We start from the raw sequence: 6,363 nt of genomic DNA on the forward strand, positions 1-6,363 counted from the left end.
GAGATGGTGGTCTCACTATGTTGCCCAGGCTGGTCTTGAGCTTCTGGAATCAAGTGATTCTCCTGCCATGGCCTCACAAAATGCTGAGATTGCATGTGTTAGCTACTGCACCCAGCCTGAATATCTTAGTCTTTAGTGGCTGGCTCTAAAAAGGGGAAAAAGAGAAAAATGAAGGGAGAAAAAAAGGGTGCCAGCACTTCAAATCTCCTGGAAGTCATTTTAGCCAGAGGGGGAGGTTCTTGCAACAATGTGGGAAGGTGCAACAACAGTGGCGTCCCACCTCTTTGTGCTTCTATGATTAGAAATAGCAATCAGCAATCTGAGCACAGATCCTCAGTATTTGGAGGGCAGGGTTCTTATGTGTATCCTGGGCACTGCAAGCTATGTACAGGTTGTTCCAGGGAAAATGCACAGATGACTGCCACAGGGCTGAGAGTGGGTAGCTACTACTGTGCTAAGAGCTGAAATTAACCACAGTTTACCACCCAGGCCTTCCGCTGGAAGTTAAAAGCCTTCAATAAACTCTACAGTTCCAAAATAGTTACATCACACAGATTTTGCTAGTGCAATTGTTGTCTTCTTAGGGAAACATATTTATGGTGCTTTCTACTCTGTCATCTTCCCAGAATCCTCTTGTTTAATCTTTTCTCTTTTAAATTTTATTTTTTAGATTAACATACAGTAAAATGGATTTTTTTGGGGGAGGGACATGTATTTCTATGACTTTTAACACATGCTTTAATTCATGTGACCAACACCAATATCTGGATAAAGAACATTTATATTATCCAAAAGACTCACTCATGAAATCTCTTTGTAGCCACTCCTTTCCCCTACCTCTAACCCCTGGCACCCACTGATCTATTTGCTATCATTTTGTCTTTTAGAGGATGTCATATAAAGTGGAATCATGCAGAATGTTACTTTTTAAGACTGGATTCTTTTACTCAGCCTTTTAGAGTCACAAAGTTGTTTATTTTATCAATAGTGCATTCCTTTTTATTGCTGAATAATATTCCATTGTATGGCTGTAACACAGTTTTTTATCCCTTTTAAAGGGCATTTGGGTTGTTTGCAGTTTTTGGTAATTACGAATAGAGCTGTTCTAAACATTTGTGTACAGGTTTTGTGTGATTTACACATAAATACAGATGCTTCTTGACTTATGATGGAGTTGCATCCTGATGAACCCATCATAAGTAAAAAATATCATAAATTGAAAATGCCTTTAATGTTAGGAACACAGTAGTCCCTGATTTATGATGTTTCAACTTACAAACTTTTGACTTTATGATGGTGCAAAAGTGATACATATTCAATATAAATGATAATCCCATTATAAGTTTTAAGGAGCTCCTGAACTTATGATGGAGTCACATCCTAACAAACCTATAATATAGTCAGAAAATTGTAAGTTGAATCATGGTAACTTGGGGACTGTATTTCATTTTTTTAGAGTATAAAGAAATGGTAGTTCTTAAATTTCATCTTACAAATGTTCATTGCTAATATGTAGAAACATGATTGGCTTTCTATTTCATCAATGTATTCTTAACCTCTCCTAAAATCACTCATTTTTTAAGGAGTTCTGAATTGTTTTGTTTTGTTTTTTATTCTTTCAGGTTTTTTATGAAACCACAATGTCATCTGAAAATAGGAACAGTTTTATTTTTTCCTCTTTAATCTTTATCTCTTTTTATTTCTTGCCTTATTGAACTGGCTAAGATTTCCACTATGATGCTGAATAGTAGTGAGAGTGGACATCCTTGTGTTGTCCCCAATCTTACAGGAAGCATTCAGTCTTTCACCATGAAGTATATTATCTAGTGCTTGCTTCAACAGCATGTATACTAAATTTAGAACAAACGGAGAAGATTAGCATGGCTACTGTGCAAGGATGACACACAAATTTGTGAAACATTCCATATTTTTACAATATAAAGCAATCACATAAACAAGTCTGCAAAATAACCAGCTAACATCATGATGACAGGATAAAATCCACACATATAAATACTAACCTTAAATTTAAATTGGCTAAACGCCCAAATTAAAAGACATAGAGTGGCAAGCTAAAAAAAGAACCAAGACCCATTGGTATGCTGTCTTTAAGAGACCCATCTCGCATGCAATGACACACACAGGCTCAAAATGAAGGGATGGAGGAAAATCTACAAAACACATGGAAAACAGAAAAAGCAGGGGTTGCAATCCTTATTTTTGAAAAAATTGACTTTAAACCAACAAAGATAAAAACAGACAGAGAAGGGCATTACATAATGATAAAGGGTTCAATTCAACAAGAAGATTTACCTAACCTAAATATATATGCACCCAACACAGCAGCACCCAGATTTATAAAGGAAGTTCTAGACACCTGCAAAGAGACTTAGACTCCCAGACAATAATAGTGGAAGGCTTTAACACCCCACTAACAATATTGCATGGATCATTGAGACAGAAAATTAAAAAATATATTCAGGACCTGAACTCAGCACTGGATAAAATGGACATGATAGATATCTACAGAACTCTCCACCCTAAAACAACAGAAAATACATTTTTCTCATCACCAAATAGCACTTGCTCTAAAATTGATCACATAATCAGAAGCAAAACACTTCTCAGCAAATGCAAAAGAACTGAAATCATAACAAACAGTCTCTCAGACCATGCACAATCAAATACAAAATCAAGAGTAAGAAATTCATTCAAAACCACACAATTAGATGAAAATTGAATAACCTGCTTCTGAATGACTTTTAGGTAAATAATGAAATTAAGGAAGAAATCAAGAAGTTCTTTGAAACTAATGAGAACACAGAGACAACGTACCAGAATCTCTAGGACACAGCTAAGGCAGTATTAAGATGGAAAGGTATAGCACTAAATGCCTAAATCAAAAAGTTAGAAAGATCTCAAGTTAACAACCAAACATCAAAACTGAAAGAATGAGAAAACCAAGAGCAAACAAATCGCAAAGCTAGCAGAAGACAAAAATACCCTAAATCAGAGCTGAACTGAAGGAGATAGAGACATAAAAAACAATTCAAAAGATCCACAAATTCAGGAGATGGATTTTTGAAAAAATTAATAAAATAAATCAACCACTAACTACACTAATAAAGAAGAGAGAAGATTCAAATAAACACAATAAAAAACAAGAGGGATATTACCACTAACCCCATAGAAATACAAACAACCATCAGAGAATATTACAAACACCTCTATGCATGTAAACTAGAAAATCTAGAAGAAATGGATAAATTCCTGGACACATATACCCTCCTAAGACTGAACCAGGAAGAAATTGAATCCCTGAACAGACCAATAACGAGTTTTGAAATTGAGGCAGTGATAAATAGCTTACTAACCAAAAAAAAAAAAAAAAAAAAAAAAGCCCAGGACCAGAAGTATTCACAGCTGAATTCTATCAGATGCCTAAAGAAGAGCTGGTAACATTCTTACTTAAAGTATTCCAAAATATTGAGGAGGAGGTACTCCTCTCTAACTCATTCTATGAGGCCAGCATCATCCTGATACCAAAACCTGGCGGAGATAAAACAAAACAAAACAAAACTTCAGGCCAATATCCTTGATGAACATCAATGCAAAAATCCTCAACAAAATACTGCCAAACCAAATCCAGCAGCACATCAAAAAGGTTATCCACCATGATCAAGTCAGCTTCATCCCCAGGATGCAAGGTTGGTTCAACATACACAAATCAATAAATTTGATACATCACATAAACAGAACGAAAGACAAAAACCACATGATTATCTCAATAGATGCAGAAAAGGATTTTGATAAAATTCAATATCCATTCATGTTATGAACTCTCAATAAACTAAGTATTGAAGGGACATACCTCAAAATAGCAGGATCTATATATGACAAACCCACAGCCAACATCATACTGAATGGGCATAAAAAGCTGGACACATTCCCCTTGAAAACCAGCACAATATGCCCTCTCTCACCATTCCTATTCAACATAGTATTGGAAGTTCTGGCCAAGGCAATCAGTCAAGAGGAAGAAATAAAGGGCATCCAAATGGGAAGAAAGGAAATCAAACTATCCCTGTTTGCAGATGACATGATCCCATATCTAGAAAACCCCATCGTCTCAGCCCAAAAGCTTCTTAAGCTAATTAACAACTTCAGCAAAGTCTCAGGATACAAAATCAATGCACAGAAATCACTGGCATTCCTATACACCAATAACAGTCATTCCAATAGCCAAATCAGGAATGAATTCCCATTCACAATTGCCACCAAAAAGAATGAAATGCCTAGGAATACAGCTAACTAGGAAGGTGAAAGAGCTCTGCAAGAACTACAAATCACTGCTAAAGAAATCAGAGATGGTACAAACAACCGGAAAAACTTTCCATGCTCATGGATAGAAAGAATCAACATGGTTTAAATGGGCATATTGACCAAAACAATTTATGTATTCAATACTATTCCTATTAATCTACCACTGACATTCTTCACAGAACTAGAGAAAAGTACTTTAAAATTCATTTGGAATCAAAAAGCTTGAATAGCCAAGGCAATCCTAAGCAAAAAGGACAAAGCTAACAACTTTAAACTATACCATAGGGCTACAATAACCAAAACAGCATGGTATTGGTACAAAAACAGACACATACACTAATGGAACAGAATAGAGAACCCAGAAATATGGCTGTACACCTACAACTATCTGATCTTCTCCAAACCTGACAAAAAAGCAATAGGGAGAGGATTCTCTATTCAATAAATGGTGCCAGGATAAATGGCTAGCCATGTGCAGAAGATTGAAACTAAACCCCGTCCTTACATCATATACAAAAATTAACTCAAGATGGATTAAAGACTTAAACGTAAAATCCAAAAGTATAAAAACCTTGGAAGACAACCTAGGCAATACCATTCAGGACACAGGCACAGGCAAAGATTTCATGACAAAGACGCCAAAAGCAATTGCAGCAAAAGCAAAAATTGACAACGTGGGTCTAATTAAAGAGCTTCTGCAGAGCAAAAGAAACTATCAACAGAACAGACAGACAGTCTACACAATGGGAGAAAATTTGTGCATACTATAGATCTGACAAATGTCTAATATCCAGCATCTATGAGGAACTTAAACAAATTTACAAGAAAAAAAGCCATAAAAACATGGGCAAATGACACAATCAGACAGTTTTCAAAAAAGAACATACATGCAGCCCATAAGCATATTTTAAAAAGCTCAACATCACTGATCATTAGAGAAATGCAAGTCAAAACCACAATGAGATAGCATCTCACACCAGTCAGAATGGCTATTATTAAAAAGTCAGAAGATAACAGATGCTGGCAAGGTTGTGGAGAAAAAGGAATGTTAAACACTGTTGGTGGGAGCGTAAATTAGTTCAGTCATTGTGGAAGACAGTGTGGCAATTCCTCAAAGACCTAGACAGAAATACTATTCATCCTAGCAATCCCATTATTGGGTACATACCCAAAGGAATAAAAATCATTCTATTATAAAGACACATGCACATGTATGTTCATTGGAGCACTATTCACAATACGTGCAATCATCCTAAATCCCCATCAATGATAGACTGGCTAAAGAAAATGTGGTACATATACACCATGGAATACTGTGCAGCCATAAAAAATAACAAGATATTGTCCTTTGCAGGGACATGGATGGAGCTGGAGCCCATTATCCTTAGCATACTAACACAGGAACAGAAAACCAAATACCGCATGTTCTCTCTTGTAAGTGGAAGCTAAATGATGAGAACACATGGACACATTAGAGGGGAACTACGCACACTGGGGCCTATCAGAGGCTGGAGGGTGGGAGGAGGAAGAGGATCAAGAAAAACAACTAATGGGTACTAGGCTTAATACCTGGGTGAAATAATGTACAAAATAATCTGTAGAACAAACTCCCATGACACACATTTACCTGTGTTACAAACCTGAATTTTTACCCCTGAACTTAAAAGGTATTTTTGTTTTGTTTTGTCTTGTTTTGTTTTTGTTTGTTTGTTTGCTTTTTGAGATGGAGTCTTGCTCTGTCACCCAAGCTAGAGTGCAGTGGCACGATCTCAGCTCACTGCAACCTCTGCCTCCCAGGTTCAAGTGATTCTCCTGCCTCAGCCTCCCACATAGCTGGGATTATAGGCATGTGCCACCATGCCCTGCTAATTTTTGTATTTTTAGTACAGACGGTGTTTCACCATGTTGGCCAGGCTGGTCTTGAACTCCTGACCTCAAGTGATCCGCCCCCCTCGGCCTCCCAAAGTGCGTTGTAGACATGAGCCATATCGTGCCTGGCTGAGTAAAAGTTTTTAAAAAGTATATCATCTATAGGTTTTC

General features: G+C 36.7%; 1 non-coding gene across 1 annotated transcript; it reads left to right on the top strand.

Annotated features, from left to right (window-relative positions):
* The first annotated feature begins 1,826 nt into the window (after window positions 1-1,826).
* Window positions 1,827-1,932, top strand: LOC115833390. Its single transcript, XR_004028827.1, has one exon. It is a non-coding gene; the product is annotated as a U6 spliceosomal RNA (small nuclear RNA).
* Window positions 1,933-6,363: the final 4,431 nt, after the last annotated feature.

The sequence above is a fragment of the Nomascus leucogenys genome, chromosome X, assembly GCF_006542625.1.
Source record: "Nomascus leucogenys isolate Asia chromosome X, Asia_NLE_v1, whole genome shotgun sequence".
Lineage (NCBI taxonomy): Eukaryota > Metazoa > Chordata > Mammalia > Primates > Hylobatidae > Nomascus > Nomascus leucogenys.